Here is a 20,819-nt window from a genome sequence, read left to right as displayed (position 1 = left end):
AAAGTTATTCTGATTTTTACCAATTCATTTAACCTGTTATTCTCTCCTCAATGAGGTAGATTGAATAAAATTGACCCATGTCAAGGATATCCTGAGGAAAAGCTAGCTGACTCCTGGTGGAAATATCCATCACAGTGTAACTGCATAATGGGCAGTTTTATCTTTAACATTATCATCAACTTGTGAAATTGGAATTAAATCTTAGACAAGCCTGTCATCCCTTATAAATACTCAGGAGACTTACAAAGTTTTTTACACCTGTTTTTAGCAATAGAAAGAAGCACAACAGACTGAAGCAAAATAAAACCAGTGATGCACAGAACTGGTGCACAATCCATCAGTTAGCCATGCACTGGAAACAGGAGTGTTGAAAGGCTAATTGCCGCTTCTCAGATACTTGCTGAGGATAACCTTGCCTTTAAAGCAGGCTCAGATTGCTTAGGAGGAAAACAATTTTCAGGCTTTTCCAAATCATTGGAACAGTTGACTTCTGAATTAGGAAAGAAATGCCACAGTATTCAAACTCATTTCAGCATTTCAGTGGTTTCTCCTACTCAGGAAGAAAAGTTGAAGGGAAATTAGAATAAAAATATTCTAGATAGCCTTACCCAATTTTAGTCAGAAAATTCATCAGAATTATGTCACCTTGTGTTTTGTTCTTGCATAGAAAAAAAATTATTGAAAATTAGGAACATTTGCTTTGTTGTCTCTGCTAAGAAAAAAAATGACATTCCCAGATGCAGATTAGTTTTTTTTTAAACATTTTGCTTTGAAAGCTGAATGATGAGAGAAGCCTGGCAATTTTGTCTCCCCTCTCACTGCAATTATGAAGATCAGTATATAGATTAGAATTTTATCTTTTATCTTTAGGTGGTCCCACATAGTTCATTTTTGTAATAATGGGAAAGTTCTGAAAAATATCATTAGGAAAAAAGATGAGGAGCATGGCAAATACAAAATAATGGTAAATAGAAAATATAAATAAATAAATAGAAAATGTCCATTATTTTATAAAGTATGAGAAGCTTCTAAGTATTCAATAAATATGGCTCTCAAATGGTTTACATTATTTTCTTTAAAATATTGATCCCTTAGATATAATTTTGATATATCTATCCTCTTCTCTCTTATAAGATTATAGTATGAAAGACTTAGAGCTTGAAGGGATATCAGTAGAAGACATTAAGGAGACTAATTTTCTCATCATACAGATGAAGAAATTAAGTCACAGAGATATTAAGTGAACTATCCCAGGATAAAAAATGCTAATAAGTTTCTGAGGTAATATTTGAACTGAGATCTTTTTTTACATCAATTCCAGTGCATAATATCCTAGATTATATTACTCCTTAAAAGAACCACCTTTTACAACAAATAATGAAAAAAAAAGAAAGAAAACAAAAAGTGGTTCAACAAAGCCAACCAACACATTAGCTGTTTTTGACACTATAGAGTGTTCCCCACCATAGCTCCAGAAACCTTTGCAAAGAAGTGGAAGAACTGTGCTCTTATCTTTTTTTTCTGAGGCTGTGATGAATCACAATTTCATAGCAATTAATTTCAATTGTTTTGTTACTAACATATATCCCATTTATATTTTTGTGAGCATTGTACATATTGATTTCCTGATTCTGGTTACTTTATTTTGTATCTGTTATGTCTTCTCATACCTCTCTGTATTCATCCTATCCATTAATTCTTTTTCCAGGGAAGTAGTATTTCAGTATATTTGATTGCCACAATTTCTCAATTGATTTGTTTCTGTTTTTTTTTTTCTCCCAAAAATAGGGACAAGAAAGTCAAGATGTCAGAGAAAGGCAGAAACTCTCCTAAATGTCCCCCCAATTCCCTAAACAACTTTAAAATAAAATAATATATTCAAATACATTTGAATTCTGGAGAAGTAGAAGTAAAAAAAAAAAAAAAGAGTAGAGTGAGACAATTTTCCAACCTAAGATAATTTAGGAGGATGACAGGAAAGATTTTATTCACCCAGATGGTTATAGAGCATGAAGCAAAATGCATCAAGCACCTGAAAAACCAGCAGCAAAGCTTGGAGGTGGTTATATCACTGAAAAACAACATCTTTAGGAGCTGTTAGCTTCTGAAGGGAGAGCTCCTGAAGGGTTCTGGAATGCTTGCAGTCTCTCATAAGGGAACAGGAGTTCTTGGTCTTCAGTCAAAGTCAGAAAGGGGCACTAATAATTGTGGTCATAGGAGATCAGGGACCCAAATTACTTATCCAAGGCCATAAGGAATAAATGCCATATGACCAAAGGGAATTATAGGGTTGAATTCCAGACCAGAGAATAATGCTGTGGTTGTTCTAGAGCAGGGGTCCTCAAACTATGGCCCATGGGCCAAATGCGTTGGAGCAGAATCCAACTTTAACATAAAATTAAAGGTCAAGAAATAGACTGGAAAAATGAGCAAACAAAAAAAAAAGAAAAAGAAAAAAAGAAAAACTTGATCACAGAAAGTGATAGGGATGTTCAAGACACAAAGTCAGAAGAAACTTCAGTTGAAAAAAAAAAGTTTATTGGACACAAATCCCAAAAGAAGTTCTAAAAGACCTCAAAAAGGATTTTAAAACTCAAATAAGATAGGTAGAGAAAAATTTGAGAAAAGAATTGAAAATGATGGGGCATATCTCCTTGAATCAGGAGGACTTGGTTTAAATCTGGCCTCCGATCCCTTAACATTTTTTTGATCTATGACCCTGGGCAAGTTACTTAACTCCAATTGCTTCACAAAAAAAAAATAATTTTTTTTGAAAAGAAAGAAATGAGAGAGATACAAGAAAATTATGAAAAGAGAGTTAATAATTTGGTAAAAGAGCAACCAAAAATCCTGAAGAAAAGAATATTTAAAAATAAAAACAGAATTAACCAAGTAACTATTTTACTATTTCAAAAGAGACAAAAATCCATTAAAGAAAAGAACGAATTAATTCCTCCCCTCCCCTGAGGCTGGGGTTAAGTGACTTTCCCAGGGTCACACAGCTAGGAAGTGTTAAATATCTGAGACCAGATTTGAACTCGGGTCCTCCTGAATTCAAGGCTGGTGCTCTATCCACTGCACCACCTAGCTGCCCCAAGAACTAATTTAAAAGCAGAATTGGTCAAGTGTGGGAAAAAAAAGATATAAAAGCTAAAGAAAATAATTCCATAAAATTTAGAAGTAGGCAAATGAAAGCCAATAATGTCATGAGACATCAAAAAACAATAAAACAAAATCAAAGGATGAAAAAAACTCTAAGAAAATAAGAATAACTCATTGGAAAACAACAGATATGGAAAACAGAGGATAGATAATTTAAAAATTATTTGACTGGGGCAGTTAGGTGGCACAGTGCATAGAGTACCAGCCCTGAGGTCAGGAAGACTTGAGTTCAAATGTGACCTCAAACACTTACCACTTCCTAGCTATGTTACCCTGGGCAAGTTATTCAACCTCAAATGCCTCAGAAAAAGAAAAAAAAGAAAAGAAAAGAAAAAAGAAAAAAAATTGACTATCTGAAAGACATGATCAACAAAAGAGCTTAGACATCATCTTATCAAGGAATACTCCCCTGATACACTAGAACCAAAGGATAAAATAGAAATGGAAAGAATTAATTAATCATCTCTTGAAAGAAACCCCCAAATGACTATGCCAATGCATCTTATAATCAAATTACCTATCTATTAGGCCAAGGTAAAAATATCTTAGGCAGCCAGAATGACAGTTTCAAGTATCATGGAGACACAATATTAGGATAATACAAAATTTAGTGGCTTTCATGTTAAAAGATCAAAGGATTTTGAAATATGATGTTCTACAAGGCAGTGGTACTAGGATTAAAACCAAGAATCATCTATCCCAGAAAGTGAATACAATCTTTCAGGACAAAAAGTACATATTTAATGAAATTGAAGATTTTTAAATATTCCTGATAAAAAGACCAGAAGGGAATAGAAAATATGACTTTTAAGTCTGAGAAGCACAAAAAGATAAAGAAGAAAGAAAAAGAATAAGGGATTCAATGAGGTTAAAAACTGTTTACATTCCTTGATGTAAACATGATAGTTGTAACTCTTAAGAACTTTATCATTATTAGGGCATTTAGAAGAATAGGAAGCATGGGTGTGAATTGAATATGATGAGATGTTTTCAAAATAAGAAAATTAATAGATAGGGGAAAAGAGTACATTTGGAGAAGTAGAATGGGGAAAGTTATCTCACATAAAATGGATATGAACAAAACGTTTTTATAGTAGAAGAAAAAATAAGGGAACTTGTTTTCATCAGAATTAGCTGAAAGATGGAATAACTTCCATTTTCAGCTGGGTATAGACAGCTATCTAATCTTACAGAAAAGTAGAAAGGGAATAAATTAAGGAATGGGGAAAGGATCTGGTACAAGAGATACTAAATTAAGAGAGACAGTGGTCATAAGCAAAACAGACTTTTGAAGAAAAACAAGAAACAGAGAGAGAAGGATAAACAGATTAAAATAAGATGAAGAGAAACACATTGTTAGTAATCATAATTATGAACATGAATAAAATTAACCAGAATCCAAAAATATGTTGTTTGCAAGAAATATACTTGAAACAGAGAGACACATCAATTAAAAAAAACAAAACAAAGCAAAACAAAAAACTGGAGCAGAATCTATTATGTTTCACTTCAGGGTTTAGTTGTTTCTTTTTTTGTTAAGTGAAGTACCAATCATGATCTCAATGTAAAAGAAAGAAATCCATCTAATTAAAAGAGATAAGCAGGGAAATTATGTTATGGTGAAAAGTACCAGAGACAGTGAAGTGAAGTCATAGCATATAAGTACCAAGTAGTATAACAAGAAACTTCTTTTTTTTCTTTTTCATTACATTTTTTTAATAAAAGCTTTTTTATTTTTCCAAGTACATGCAAAAATAGTTTTCAACATTCACTTTTGTAAAACTTTGTGTTCCAATTTATATTCTTCCTTTCTCCCACACCTCTCCCCTAGACAGCAGGCAATCTAATATAGGTTAAATATGATAGCCTCCAACTTTTTTTTATTGTAGTAAATTAATTTATTTTAATACACATTGCTTTATGAAACTGTTGGGAGAAAAAATCAGAGCAAAAGAGAAAAACAATGGCAGAGATTTAAAAAAAATAACAGAAAAAAGAAATGAATATAGCATGTGTTTATTCATCTTCTGTTTCCTTAGTTCTTTTTCTGGATGCAGATGACATTTTCTGTCCAAAGTATTGGGATTGCTTTGGGTCACTGAACTACTGAGAATGAAATCTTTCAGATCTGATCATTGCACATTCTTGTTATTGTGTAAAACATATTCCTATTCTGCTTGTTTCATTTAGCACCACATCATGTATCTCTTTCCAAATCTTTCTATAATCTATAATCTAATCTATAATCATTTTTATGGAAAAATAATATTCCATTACCTTCATGTTCACAACTTTTTTTGCCATTCCCTAATTGGTGGGCATCCACTCCTTTTCCAATTCTTTACTACCATAAAAAGAGCTGCTACAAACACTTTTGTACATGTGGGTTCTTTTCTCTCCTTTATGATTTCCTTGGGATACAGACCCAGTAATGGCACTGCTGGGTCAAAGGATATGCAGTTTTATAGTCCTATGGGTATAGCTCCAGATTGCTTTGCAGAATGATTGGATCATTTCACAATTTCACTACCAATGTATTAGTGTCCCAGTTTTCCTACAGCCCTCCCAAAATTTATCATTACCTTTTCCTCTCATCTTAGCCAACTGAGAGGTGTGAGGTGGTTATCTCTCAGAGTTGTTTTAATTTGCATTGCTCTAATCAATAGTGATTTAGAGCATTTTTTTCATATAACTATAATGGTTTTAATTTCATCATCTGAAAAATTGTCTCTTCATATTTGACCATTTATCAATTGGGGAATGACGTATATTCTTATAAATTTGACACAATGAAATGAGACCTTTATCAGAAATACTGTCTATAAAGATTCTTTCCCCTAGATTTGTACTTCCCTTTTTATCTTGTTTCTGTTGGTTTTATTTGTGCAAAAAAAAAATAATAATTTAATGTAATCAAAATTGTCCATTGTGCCTTTCATAATGTTCTTTAATTCTTCTTTGGTCATAAATTCCTTCCTTCTCCAAATATCTGAAAGGTAAATTATCCTTTGTTTTTCTAATTTTTTTATGGTATCATTCTTTTTGCCCAAATTATACATTCATTTTGACCTTATTTTGGTATGGAGTGTGAGTTGTAGGTCTATGCCAAGCTTCTGACATATATTTTCTAGTTTTTAATGTGTGATTTTCTTCAGTTAGCTTTTGTATCTTTTTTTTCTATTTGATTAATTCTACTTTTTAAGGATGTTTTCTTCAAACAATTTTTTCCTTCCTTTTCCAAACTGTTGACTGTTTCATGCATATCTCTCATTTCCTTTCTCAATTTTTTTCCTTCCACATCTCATTTGCTTTTTAAAATCTTTTATGAGAAGCCTCTTTGGCCTTGATACCAATTTATCTCACACTTTGAGATTTGTTCTTTGGACATTCTGTCCTTGTCTGAGTTAGTGTTCTGGTCTGCCCTGTCACCATAGTAGCTTTCTGTAGTCAAGGTCCTTTTCTGTTTCTTGCTCATTTTTTTTTCTTTCTTTCTTTCTTTCCTTTTTTTATAGATATACATATACATACACACACATACATATATGTATATGGATTTTTTCAACACAGAGGCCCTTTGTTTTTGCAGGGGATATCTTTGCCTGACCTTTTCAGAAAAAGCCTGGTTTCCCAGATTATGCCTTCTGAACTGGGACAAGAAGCTTCCCCTTGTTGTGCTCCTCTAATGAGCCAGGAATGAGGTTCTTAGTTACTGATTTTCTGTGATTAAGATTCTCTCACCAACTTTCCCAGAGTCTTTCTGTCCTGAGCTGAACACTATTTTCACCCCAGTGAGACTGACTCTTCTTGAAGTTTTTTCAGTCTATCTTGAGTTGGAGAGTGATTTCATTTCATCAGACTCTGTTCAGAAATGTGATTTTAGGTGGTTTCTGAGGGAAACTAGGAAAGCTCCAGCAGTTTCCTAATTTTACTTCTCTATCTTGGCTGCACCCCTGCAAGAACTACCCATCCAATTTTTTAAATTAATATTAATAGTTTTTATTTACCAGATATATGCATGGGTAATTTTACAACATTGACAACTGCCAAAACTTTTGTTCTAATTTTTCCCCTCCTTTCCCTCACACCAAGATGGCAGGTTGACCAATACATGTCCAATATGTTAAAGTATAAATTAAATACAATATATGTATACATGACCAAACAGTTGTTTTGCTGTCCAAAAAGAATCGGACTTTGAAATAGTGTACCATTAGCCTGTGAAGGAAATCCAAAATGCAGGTGGACAAACTTAGAGGGATTGGGAATTCTATGTAGTGATTCATAGTCATCTCCCAGAGTTCTTTTGCTGGGTATAGTTGGTTCAGTTCATTACTGCTCTGTTGGAACTGATTTGGTTCATCTCATTGTTGAAAATAGCCACATCCATCACAATTGATCATCATATAGTATTGTTGTTGAAGTATACAACAATCTCTTGGTCCTACTCATTTCACTCAGCATCAATTCATGTAAATATCTCCAGGCCTTTCTGAAATCATCCTGTTGGTCATTTCTTACAGAACAATAATATTCCATTATATTCATATACCACAATTTATTCAGTCATTCTCCAATTGATGGGCATCCATGTAGTTTTCAGTTTCTGGCCACCATGAAGAGGGCTGCCACAAACATTCTTGCACATACAGGTCCCTTTTCCTTCTTTAAGATCTCTTTGGGATATAAACCCAGTAGTAATACTGCTGGGTCAAAGGACATGCACAGTTTGATAACTTTTTGAGCATAGTTCCAAATTGCTCTCCAGAATGGCTGGATGTATTCACAATGCCACCAACAATTTCATCCCTCCAACATTCTGCATTATCTTTCCCTGTCATTCTAGCCAATCTGACAGGTGTATAGTGATATCTCAGAGTGGTCTTAATATGCATTTCTCTGATTTATAATGACTTGGAGCATCTTTTCATATGGCTAGAAATAGTTTCAATTTATTCATCTGAGAATTGTCTGTTCATATTCTTTGACCATTTATCAATTGGAGAATGGCTTGATTTCTTATAAATTAGAGTTAATTCTCTATATATTTTGGAAATGAGGCCTTTATATAAACCTTTGACTGTAAAAATGTTTTCCTAGTTTATGTTTTCCTTCTAATCTTATCTGCATTAGTTTTGTTTGTACAAAAACTTTTCAATTTGATATAATCAAAGTTTTTTACTTAGTTATCAATAATGATCTCTAGTTCTTCTTTGGACATAAATTCCTTCCTCTTCCACAGGTCTGAGGGGTAAACTATCTTATGTTCCTCTAATTTATTTATAGATTCATTCTTTATGTCTAGGTCATGAACCCATTTTGACTTGACCTTGGTGTACAGTGTTAAGTGTGGGTCAATGCCTAGTTTCTGCCATATTAATTTCCAATTTTCCCAGCAATTTTTGTCAAACATTGAATTCTTATCCCAAAGCTAGGGTCCTTGGGTTTGTCAAACACTAGATTATTTTGTCTTTTGGACCTAACGGTTACTATTCCACTGATCAACTAGTCTATTTCTTAGCCAATACCAAATGGTTTTGGTAACCGCTGCTTTATAATATAATTTTAGATCTGGTACAGCTAGGCCACCTTCATTTAATTTTTTAAAAATTAATTCCCTTGAAATTCTTGACTTTTTGTTTTTCCATATGAACTTTGCTGTTATTTTTTTTAAGTCATTAAAATAGTATTTTGGGAGTCTGATTGGTATAGCACTAAATAAATAGATTAGTTTAGGTAGTATTTTCATCTTTATTATTTTTGCTTGTCCTATCCAAGAGCATTTAATATTTTTCCAATTGGTTAGAATAGACTTAATTTGTGTGGAAAGTGTTTTGTAGTTTTGCCCATATAGTTTCTGATTTTCCCTTGGCAGATAGATTCTTAAATATTTTATACTATCAGTAGTTACTTTAAATGGAATTTCTCTCTGTAACTCTAACTGTTGGACTTTGTTAGTGACATATAAGAATGCTGATGATTTATGCGGATTTATTTTGTATCCTGCAACTTTGCTAAAGGTGTGGATTATTTCTAATAGCTTTTTAGTTGAATCTTTGGGGTTCTCTATGTATACCATCATATCATCCACAAAGAGTAATAATTTAGTTTCTTCCTTACCTACTCTAATTCCTTTAATCTCTTTCTCCACTCTTATTGCCAAAGCTATCATTTCTAATACAATATTGAATAGTAATGGTTATAGTGGGCATCCTTATTTCACTCCTGATCTTAATGGGAATGGTTGCAGTTTATCCCCATTACATATGATGCTTACTGCCCATCCAAATTTTTAAAGAAAAAGTTAAACAACTCCCTGGTGGAAACAAATAGTAAAACTACACTAATGGGGGACCATATCAATCTTTGAACAGAACTCAAAAACTCTAATCATAAAATAAATATGAAAAGTGTTAAGTAGATGAGTAGAATTTTAGAAAAATTAGATATAGTAGAACTCTGGGGAAAAATTAATAGGAATAAAAGGATTACCTTTTTTTCTGCTGTATATCATACCTTTACAAAAATTGAACATTTGTTAAAGTGTAAAAGTGTAAAAGATTCACAATCTAAGCTGAAACATTAAATGCATCCATTTTATATCATAACTTCCCCAAACTGTATTCACTAAAGAACCAAGAAAATGTAGATTAAAAATTAATTGGCTAGCAAATATTATGATCTTATAGATTAAGTGAGTCAGAGGACAAATCATGGAAATAATTTCATTGAAGAGAATGTCAAAAATGAAATAAAATTCCAAAAACTTATAGGGCTATACAAAAGCAGTAATTTTTGAAAAAAAACTTATATTTCTAAGCACTTACTTAACAAAATAGTGAAGGAACAGATAAATGAATTAAGCATGCAACTTTAAGAAAAACCCCAGAAAAAGAACAAATGAAAAATTCTCAATTAAACATCAACTTAGAAATCCTGAAAGTTAAAGGGAGATTAATAAAGTTGAAAGTCAGAAAGCCATTGAATTAATAAATAAAATTAGGAGCTGATTTTATAAACAAACCAATAATAGAGTTAAACCATTAGATAATTTGATTAAAAGAAAAAAGAAAACCAAATTACCAATATCAAAAATGGAAAGGGTGAATTCATGGCCAATAAAGATTAAATTAAAGCAGTTTCTAGGAGTTACTTTTTCCCAATTATCAATAAACTGACAATCTAAGTGACATGGATAGATGTTTATAAAATATAAATTGCTCAAATTAAGAAGAGTGGAAATATAATACTTAAATATCTTATCTTTGAAAAAGAAACTAAACAAGCCAAAATTTACTCCCTGAATAAAAATCCCCTGGACCGGAAGGATTTACCAGTTCTATTTAACAATTAGTCTCATATTATATAAACTATTTGAAAAAATAAATAAATAATTAGGGGGGGAACCTTGATTCTGATATCTAAATAGAGATTTAAAATGGAGAAGAAAACAATAGGCTAATTTTTAAATGAATATTGGTGCAAACATTTTAAATACAATACTAACAAAGAAAATAATGGCAATATATTACAAAGGTCATACATTATGTTGAGGTAGGATTTATACTAGAAATGCAGGCCTGGGGGCAGGTAGGTGGTACAGTAGATAAAGTGCTGACTCTGGAGTCAGTAGGACCTAAGTTCAAATCCAGCTATTAGATGTGTGACCCTGGGCAAGTCACTTAACCTAAATTTATCTCCCAAAATTAAAAAGAAAAAGAAATGCAGGAGTGTAGAAAAAGTAACAGCATGATCTACCATATCAATAACAAAAAAGAACAATTATCATATGACTATCTCATTAATGGAAAAAAAGTTTTTGACAAAAATTTGACATTGATTCTTTTTTAAATTATAATTAAAGCTTTTCATTTACAAAACATATGCATGGATAATTTTTCAATACTGACCCTTGCAAAACCTTTTGTCCAAATGTTTTCCTCTTTTCCTCCACCCCCTACCCAGCTGGCAAATAATTCAGTATGTGTTAAGTATGTTAAAATATATGTTAAATCCAACACATGTGTACTTATTCATACATTTATCTTGGTGCAAAGAAAAAAATAGATCAAGAAGGAAGAAAAAGAAAGACTGAAAAAGAAAACAAAATGCAAGTAAACAATAACAGAGAGAGTGAGAATGCTATGTTGTGTTCCATACTCTGTTCCCATGGTTCTCTCTCTGGTGTAGATGGCTTTCTTCATCACTGAACAAGTGGCATTGGTTTGAATCAAATCATTGTTGAAGAGAGCCACGTCCATTAGAACTGATCACTGTATAGTCTTCTTGTAGCCATATATAATGATTTCCTAGTTCTGCTTATTTCACTTAGCATATGCTCATGTAATTCTCTCCAAACCTCTCTGAAATTGTCCTAGTGGTCATTTCTTACAAAACAATAATATTCCATAGCATTCATATACCATAATTTATTCAGCCATTCTCCATTTCATTCAGTTTCCAGTTTCTTGCCCCTACAAAAAGGGCTTCCACAAACATTTTTGCACATGTCAGTCTCTTTCCCTTCTTAAGATCTCTTTGGGATAAAAGCCCAGTAGAAAAACTGCTGAGTTTTAGAGCATAGTTCCAAACTGTTCTCTAGAATGGTTGGATCTGTTCACAGTTCCACCAACAATGCATCAGTGTCCCAGTTTTCCCACATCCCCTCCAACATTGGTCATTATCATTTCCTGTCATTTTAGAAAATCTGTGAGCTGTGTAGTGGTATCTCAGAGTTGTCTTAATTTGCATTTGTCTGATCAATGGTGATTTGGAACACCTTTTCATGTGGCTACAAATAGTTTCATTTTCTTGATCTGAAAATTGTCTGTTTCCTTTGACCATTTATCAGTTGGAGAATGGCTTGAAATATTCTGAATTTGAATCAGTTCTCTATATATTTTAGAAATGAGACCTTTATCAATACCTTTGAATGAAAAAAAATGTTTTTCCAGTTTGTTGCTTCCCTTCTAATCTTGTCTGCATTAGTTTTTGTCTCTTCAAAAACTTTTAAACTTAATATAATCAAAATTATCTATTTTGTGTTCAGTAATGATTTCTAGCTCTTCTTTGGTCACAAATTCCTTTCTCCACAGATCTGAGAAGCAAACTATCCTATGTTCTTCTAATTTGTTTATAATATCATTCTTTACATTTAGATCATGAACCCATTTCAACCTTATCTTGGTTAGATGTGGGCCAATGAGTAGTTTCTGCCATAACATATAGTTTACAATTTTCCCAGCAGCTTTTGTCAAATAGTGAATTCTTATCCCAAAAGCTGGGATCTTTAGGTTTGTCAAATGTTAGATTGCTGTAGTCACTGACTATTTTGTTCTGTGAACCTCACCCATTCCACTGGTCAACTGCTCTATTTCTTAGCCAGTAACAAATGGTTTTGATGAGTGCTGCTTTATACATAGTTTTAGATTTGGTACAGCTAGGCCACCTTCATTTGCTTTTCATTAATTCCCTTGAAATTCTTGACCTTTTGTTCTTACAGATGAATTTTGTTAGTTTTCTAGGTCATTAAAATAGTTTTTGGGGGGCGGAGCCAAGATGGCGGAGAAGAAACACACTACTCAGTGAACGTCCTCACTCCCTCACAACCAATTAGATAAATTAAGTCTCAAAATTAGCTCAGGACTGATAGATACCACAAGGACTGGAAGCACGACTTACCAGCTGAAGAGAATCTGGAGTTTCAACAGGAGAGGTCAGTTCTCAGGGGAGGAATAAGAAAGACCAGCACAGACGGTGGGGTAGGGGCACACTGCGCCCATTGCGCTGGGAGGGGCTCTGGGATCAGAGAAGCCACTGAGGTAAAGGAATCTGGCACAGGCTGTTAGCTCTTCTCTGCTAATTATTTAGCAGTTCAGAAGAGAAAGCTAAAATATTTTAAAACTCAGATTAGATTTCCCCCCCCCCCACCCTGGGGCAGACTCGGCACCAGGGGGTGTGGCCTCAGCTACCTCCTGAGAATAGTTAAGAGACTGACAAGTGGGTGGATACGGCCCAAGGCAACACACACGGCCTAGCTTAGCTGGAGGGAGTGGAACTCAGCTCCAGGAAGTCCCAGAGAAGCGGAACCTTTGAACTAGGGACCGCGGTTTCTGGCAGACACTTCCAGTTTGAGCGCAGGGGCTTCTCACGTCACCTGCTGCAGACGTCCACTCCCCACCCGGACACATAGGCTGAGCTTCTTGCTGTCTTCACTATTCTACGCCCTCAAAGCACAGCAGTGCTAATCACCTCTGAGGCACTTCCAGGGAGGGGGTGGGGAACTCTCTCCCAGAGCTCTGTCTTAGCGCGGGCGCAGGGGCCGCTGCATCCATCCGGTCTGGGAGGAAGCTGGTAAAGAAGTAAATAATTTCCTACCCCAGGGACAGACCCCAAAACATTTTTTAAGTATGAGCAAAAAAGCTAGAAAAACTATAGATTCCTTCTATACAGAGAAAGAGCGGGTATCCAACCCCGAGGAAGTTAACAGCAAAGATTCAGAAGATAACAACCTAAAGGGGAACGATTCCTGCCCCCCATCACATAACTCTCTCCTAGAAGAAGCTCTTAAGAAATTGAGGGAGATTGAAGAAAAATGGGGCAAGGAAAGGGAAGTTATGATAGAAAATAACAACGTCCTGAAATTGGAGTTGGAAAAAATAAAGAATTCACAGGAGATGCAGGGAAACAAAATTAGTGAATTAGAAAAGGTTAAAAAAACACAGGAAAGTAGGATTTCTGAATTGGAAAAGATAAAAAAGTCTCAAGAAAATAGAATTTCTGAATTGGAAAAAGAAAATAATTCTCAAAAAAAAAAATTAGGGAAATGGAAAAAAATTCAATAGAGCAAAATAATTCATTTAAAAACGAAATTGGGCATTTACAAAAAGAACTAAAAACTGTGAAAGAAGAAAATAACTCCTTAAAAGTCAGGATGGAACAAATAGAAATGAATGATTCACAGAGAACCCAAGAATCAGTCAAACAAAACAAAAAAAATGAGAAGCTGGAGAACAACGTCAAATACTTACTGGGAAAATCTATAGACCTGGAAAATAGATCTAGGAGAGATAATCTGCGGATTATTGGACTTCCAGAAAACTATGACCAAAAAAAGAGCCTAGATTCTATTTTACAGGAAATTATCAAAGAGAACTGTCCAGAGATAATAGAAACAGAAGGGAAAGTAGATGTGGAAAGAATTCATCGAACTCCTTCTGAAATAGACCCTAAAAAAAGAACACCACGGAATATTGTGGCTAAGCTGCAGAATTACCACACAAAGGAGAAAATCCTGCAAGCAGCTAGAAAAAAACAATTTAAATACCAAGGTGCCACAATAAGGGTCACCCAAGATCTGGCTGCCTCCACATTAAAAGATAGAAGGGCCTGGAACCTGATATTCCGAAAGGCAAAAGATCAAGGACTGCAACCAAGAATGAACTACCCAGCTAAGTTTAGCCTCTTTTTCCACGGAAGAAGATGGTCATTCAATGAAACAGAGGAATTCTATATGTTTCTAAGAAAAAAACCAGACTTAAACAAAAAATTTGATCTACATCCACAAGACTGAAGAGAAACAGAAAAAGGTACACAGAACCCTTGAGAACTGTAACTCTGTTGTGGGTATATAAAAAATACTCAAGGATAATTTGATTTTACTGATATAAAAGAAAAAAAGGGGGGTGTAGTAAAGGGAAGGAGGTCGGTTCAGAAAAAGGGGAAGGAGTGATAAAAAGAGGGAAACTACATCCCAGGAAGAGACATAGAAAATACACCATATCTGAGGGAACTTAGTGAGGGGGAGAATCATTGTGTGAATCTTACTCTCATCAGAAGAGGCTCAAAGAGTAAATAATTAACATATTTGTTTTTCAGAGAATTTTCTCTCACCTCATTAAAAGGGGGGAGAGGAAAAGGGAAAAGGAAAAGGGGAATAAGTGAAGGGACTTGGAGGGAGGGGGGAGGGTTCCTAAAAAAAAAAAAAGAGGGAGGGTTGCGCGTCACAAGGGGGGTCTGTAAATTAAATATCGGGGAGGGGGATCAGGGGGGTCAAGGGAAAAAAGCATAATCTGGGGATAATACGATGGCAGGAAATACAGAATTAGTAATTTTAACTGTAAATGTAAATGGGATGAATGATCCCATCAAACGGAGACGGATAGTAGATTGGATCAAAAAGCAGAACCCTACAATATGTTGCCTACAGGAAACACACTTAAAGCAGGGAGATACATACAGAGTAAAGGTAAAAGGTTGGAACAGAGCCTAGTATGCTTCAGGTAAAGCCAAAAAAGCAGGGGTAGCTATCCTTATCTCAGATCGAGCAAAAGCAGAAGTAGATCTCGTTAAAAAAGATAAGGAAGGAAACTATATCCTGCTGAAAGGTAGCATAAATAATGAAGCCATATCAATACTAAACATATATGCACCAAGTGGTATAGCATCTAACTTTCTAAAGGAAAAGTTAAGAGAACTGCAAGAAGAAATAGACAGTAAAACTATAATAGTGGGAGATCTCAACCTTGCACTCTCAGATTTAGACAAATCAAACCACAAAACAAACAAGAAAGAAATTAAAAAAGTAAATAGAACATTAGAAAAACTAGGTATGATAGACCTTTGGAGAAAACTGAATGGCAATAGGAAGGAATATACTTTCTTCTCAGCAGTTCATGGATCCTATACAAAAATTGACCATATACTAGGACATAAAGATCTCAAAATTAAATGTAGGAAGGCAGAAATAATAAATGCCTTCTTCTCAGATCACAATGCAATAAAAGCTACATTCAGTAAAAAGTTAGGGGTAAATAGACCAAAAAGTAATTGGAAACTGAATAATCTCATCTTAAAGAATGACTGGGTGAAAGAGCAAATTATAGAAACAATTAACAATTTCACCCAAGATAATGATAATGATGAGACATCATATCAAAATCTTTGGGATGCAGCTAAAGCGGTAATAAGGGGAAATTTTATATCTTTAGAGGCTTATTTGAAGAAAATTGAGAAAGAGAAGATTAACGAATTGGGCTTACAACTTAAAAGGCTAGAAAAAGACCAAATTATAAACCCCCAACCAAAAATTAAACTCGAAATACAAAAATTAAAAGGAGAAATCAATAAAATTGAAAGTAAAAAAACTATTGAATTAATAAATAAAACCAAGAGTTGGTTTTATGAAAAAGCCAATAAAATAGATAAACCTTTGGTAAATTTGATCAAAAAAAAGAAAGAGGAAAATCAAATTGATAGTCTTACAAATGAAAAGGGGGATCTTTCCACCAATGAAGAGGAAATTAGAGAAATAATAAGGAGTTACTTTGCCCAACTTTATGCCAATAAATTTGATAACTTAAGTGAAATGGATGACTTCCTCCAAAAATATAGGCTCCCTAGATTAACAGAGGAGGAGATAAATTGCTTAAATAGTCCCATTTCAGAAAAAGAAATAGAACAAGCTATTAATCAACTCCCCAGGAAAAAATCCCCAGGGCCAGATGGATTCACATGTGAATTCTACCAAACATTTAAAGAACAATTAGCCCCAATGTTATATAAATTATTTGAAAAAATAGGGGATGAAGGAGTCCTACCAAATTCCTTTTATGACACAGACATGGTACTGATACCTAAACCTGGTAGATCGAAAACTGAGAAAGAAAATTATAGACCAATCTCCTTAATGAATATTGATGCTAAAATCTTAAATAAGATATTAGCAAAAAGACTTCAGAAAATCATCTCCAAGATAATACACTATGATCAAGTAGGATTTATTCCAGGAATGCAGGGCTGGTTTAATATTAGGAAAACTACTAATATAATTGACCATATTAATAATCAAATTAATAAGAACCATATGATCATCTCAATAGATGCAGAAAAAGCATTTGACAAAATCCAACATCCATTCCTACTAAAAACTCTTGAGAGTATAGGAATAAATGGATTATTCCTTAGAATAATCAGGAGTATATATTTAAGACCGTCAGTAAGCATAATATGCAATAGAAATAAACTGCAACCTTTCCCAGTAAGATCAGGAGTGAAACAAGGTTGCCCACTATCACCATTACTATTCAATATAGTACTAGAAACGCTAGCCTCGGCAATAAGAGCCGAGAAAGAGATTCAAGGAATTAGAGTAGGAAATGAGGAAATTAAACTATCACTTTTTGCAGATGACATGATGGTATACTTAGAGAACCCCAAAGACTCTGCTAAAAAGCTACTAGAAATAATTCAAAATTTCAGCAAAGTGGCAGGATACAAAATAAATCCACATAAATCCTCGGCATTTTTATATATCACTAACAAAATGCAACAGCAAGAGATACAAAGAGAAATTCCATTCCAAACAAATGTTGATAGTATAAAATATTTGGGAATCCATCTACCAAAGAAAAGTCAGGAATTATATGAGAAAAATTACAAAACACTTGCCACAAAAATAAAATCAGATTTAAATAATTGGAAAGACATTCAGTGCTCTTGGATAGGCCGAGCGAATATAATAAAGATGACAATACTCCCCAAACTAATCTATTTATTTAGTGCTATACCAATCAGACTCCCAAGAAACTATTTTAATGACCTAGAAAAAATAACAACAAAATTCATATGGAAGAATAAAAGGTCAAGAATTGCAAGGGAACTAATGAAAAAAAACTCAGAGGAAGGTGGTCTAAGTGTACCTGATCTAAAGCTATATTATATAGCAGCAGTCACCAAAACCATTTGGTATTGGCTACGAAATAGACCGGTAGATCAGTGGAACAGATTAGATACAAAGGACAAAAAAGGGTACATCTATAGCAATCTAATCTTTGACAAACCCAAAGATTCCAACATTAGGGATAAAAATTCATTATTCGGAAAAAACTGTTGGGAAAACTGGAAATTAGTATGGCAGAAATTAGATATGGATCCACACTTAACACCATATACCAAGATAAGATCAAAATGGGTCCATGATTTAGGCATAAAGAGGGAGATAATAAATAGATTAGAGGAACAGAGGATAATCTACCTCTCAGACTTGTGGAGGAGGAAGGAATTTATGACCAGAGGAGAACTAGAGATCATTATTGATCACAAAATAGAAGATTTTGATTACATCAAACTAAAAAGTTTCTGTACAAATAATACTAATGCAAACAAGATTAGAAGGGAAGTAACAAATTGGGAAAATATTTTTAAAAACAAAGGTTCTGACAAAGGTCTCATTTCCAAAATATATAGAGAACTGACCATAATTTATAAGAAACCAAACCATTCTCCAATTGATAAATGGTCAAAGGATATGAACAGACAATTCTCAGAGGAAGAAATTGAAACTATATCCACTCACATGAAAGAGTGTTCCAAATCACTACTGATCAGAGAAATGCAAATTAAGACCACTCTGAGATACCACTACACACCTGTCAGATTGGCTAAGATGACAGGAACAAATAATGACAAATGTTGGAGGGGATGTGGGGAAATTGGGACACTAATGCATTGCTGGTGGAGTTGTGAAAGAATCCAGCCATTCTGGAGAGCAATCTGGAATTATGCCCAAAAAGTTATCAAACTGTGCATACCCTTTGACCCAGCAGCGCTACTACTGGGATTATATCCCAAAGAAATACTAAAGAGCGGAAAGAGACATATATGTGCCAAAATGTTTGTGGCAGCTCTTTTTGTTGTAGCTAGAAACTGGAAGATGAATGGATGTCCATCAGTTGGAGAATGGTTGGGTAAATTGTGGTATATGAAAGTTATGGAATATTATTGCTCAGTAAGAAATGACCAGCAGGAGGAATACAGAGAGGGTTGGAGAGACTTAAATCAACTGATGCTGAGTGAAATGAGCAGAACCAGAAGATCACTGTATACTTCAACAACGATACTGTATGAGGATGTATTCTGATGGAAGTGGAAATCTTCAACATAAAGAAGATCCAACTCACTTCCAGTTGATCAATGATGGACAGAGGTAGCTGCACCCAGAGAAGAAACACTGGGAGGGGAATGTAAATTGTTAGCACTAATATCTGTCTGCCCAGGTTGCATATACCTTCGGATTCTAATGTTTATTGTGCAACAAGAAAATGATATTCACACACATGTATTTTACTTAGACTATATTGTAACACATGTAAAATGTATGGTATTGCCTGTCGTCGGGGGGAGGGAATAAGGGAGGGGGGGTAATTTGGAAAAATGAATACAAGGGATAATATTATAAAATATATATATATATATAATAAAAAAAAAAATTTAAAAAAAAAAAAATAGTTTTTGGAGGCTGATTAGTATTGCACTAAATAAATAGGTTAGTTTAGGTAGTATTGTCATCTTTATTATATTTGCTCAACCTATCCAAGAGTACTTGATATTTTTCCAATTGCTTAGATCTGACTCTATTTGTGTAAAGTGTTTTGTTCTTTTGCTCATATAGTTCCTGATCCTCCCTTAGTAGATAGATTCCTAAATATTTTATACTATTGACAGTTATTTTAAAAAGAATATTTCTTTGTGTCTCTTGCTGTTGGATTTTGTTAATGATGTATAAAAATGCTGATGATTTATGTGGATTTATTTTGTATCCTGCAACTTTTCTAAAGGTGTGGATTATATCTAATAGCTTTTTAGCTGGTTTTCTGGGGTTCTCTAAATATACTGTCATATCTGCAAAGAGTGATAATTTGGTTTCCTCATTACCTATTCTAATTCCTTTAATCTCTTTTTTTTTTTCTTATTGCCAAAGCTAGCATTTCTGATACAATATTGATTATAAGGGTGATAGTGGGCAACCTTATTTCACCCCTGACCTTATTGGGAATGTTTCCAGTTTATCGCCATTACATATGATGCTTGCTGGTGGTTTCAAATAGATGCTACTGACTGTTTTAAGGAAAAGTCCATTTATTCCTATACTCTCTAGTGTTTTGTTTTTTTTAAAATAGGAATGGGTGATGGACTTTATCAAGTGCTTTTTTGCATCTATTGACATAATCATATGGTTTTTGTTAATTTGGTAATTTATATAGTCAATTATGCTAATAGTTTTCCTAATATTGAGCCAGCCCTACATTCCTGGTATAAATCTTACTTGGTTGTGGTTTATTATCCAGATGATATTCTGTAATCTCTTTGTTAATATTTTATTTAAGATTTTTGCAACAATGTTCATTAAGGAGATTGGTCTATAATTTTCTTTCTCTATATTCAGTTCACCCCATTCACATTTACAATTAAAACTACTATTTCTGTATTTCTTGTCACCTTATTAACCCCAAATTATACTTTTCTCTTTCCTTTTCTCCTTTCTCTCCTCCCTAGTATTTTACTTATGAGCACTACTTGCCTCAAGCAGTCCTCCCCCTTTAGAGACCCTCTGCCTTTCTTATACCTTTCCCCTACTATTTCTGTTTTCCCTTCTATTTAGCCCATCCCTTCTCTTTCCCCCTTTCTCCTCTCACTTCTCTATAATGTGAGAGAAGTTTCTCAGTGAAACCAAATATGTCTAATATTCTTTCTTTGACCTAAATTTGATAAGAGTAGGATTCATACAATGTTCATCCCCCTCCCTTCTATAATTACAGGTTTTCTTTGTCTCTTCCTGAGATGTAATTTCCCTCATTTTACTTCCACTTTCCCTTTTTTTT

This window comes from Sminthopsis crassicaudata, chromosome 2 (genome assembly GCF_048593235.1).
Source record: "Sminthopsis crassicaudata isolate SCR6 chromosome 2, ASM4859323v1, whole genome shotgun sequence".
Classification (NCBI taxonomy): domain Eukaryota; kingdom Metazoa; phylum Chordata; class Mammalia; order Dasyuromorphia; family Dasyuridae; genus Sminthopsis; species Sminthopsis crassicaudata.
Note: the sequence above shows the minus strand (reverse complement) of the source record.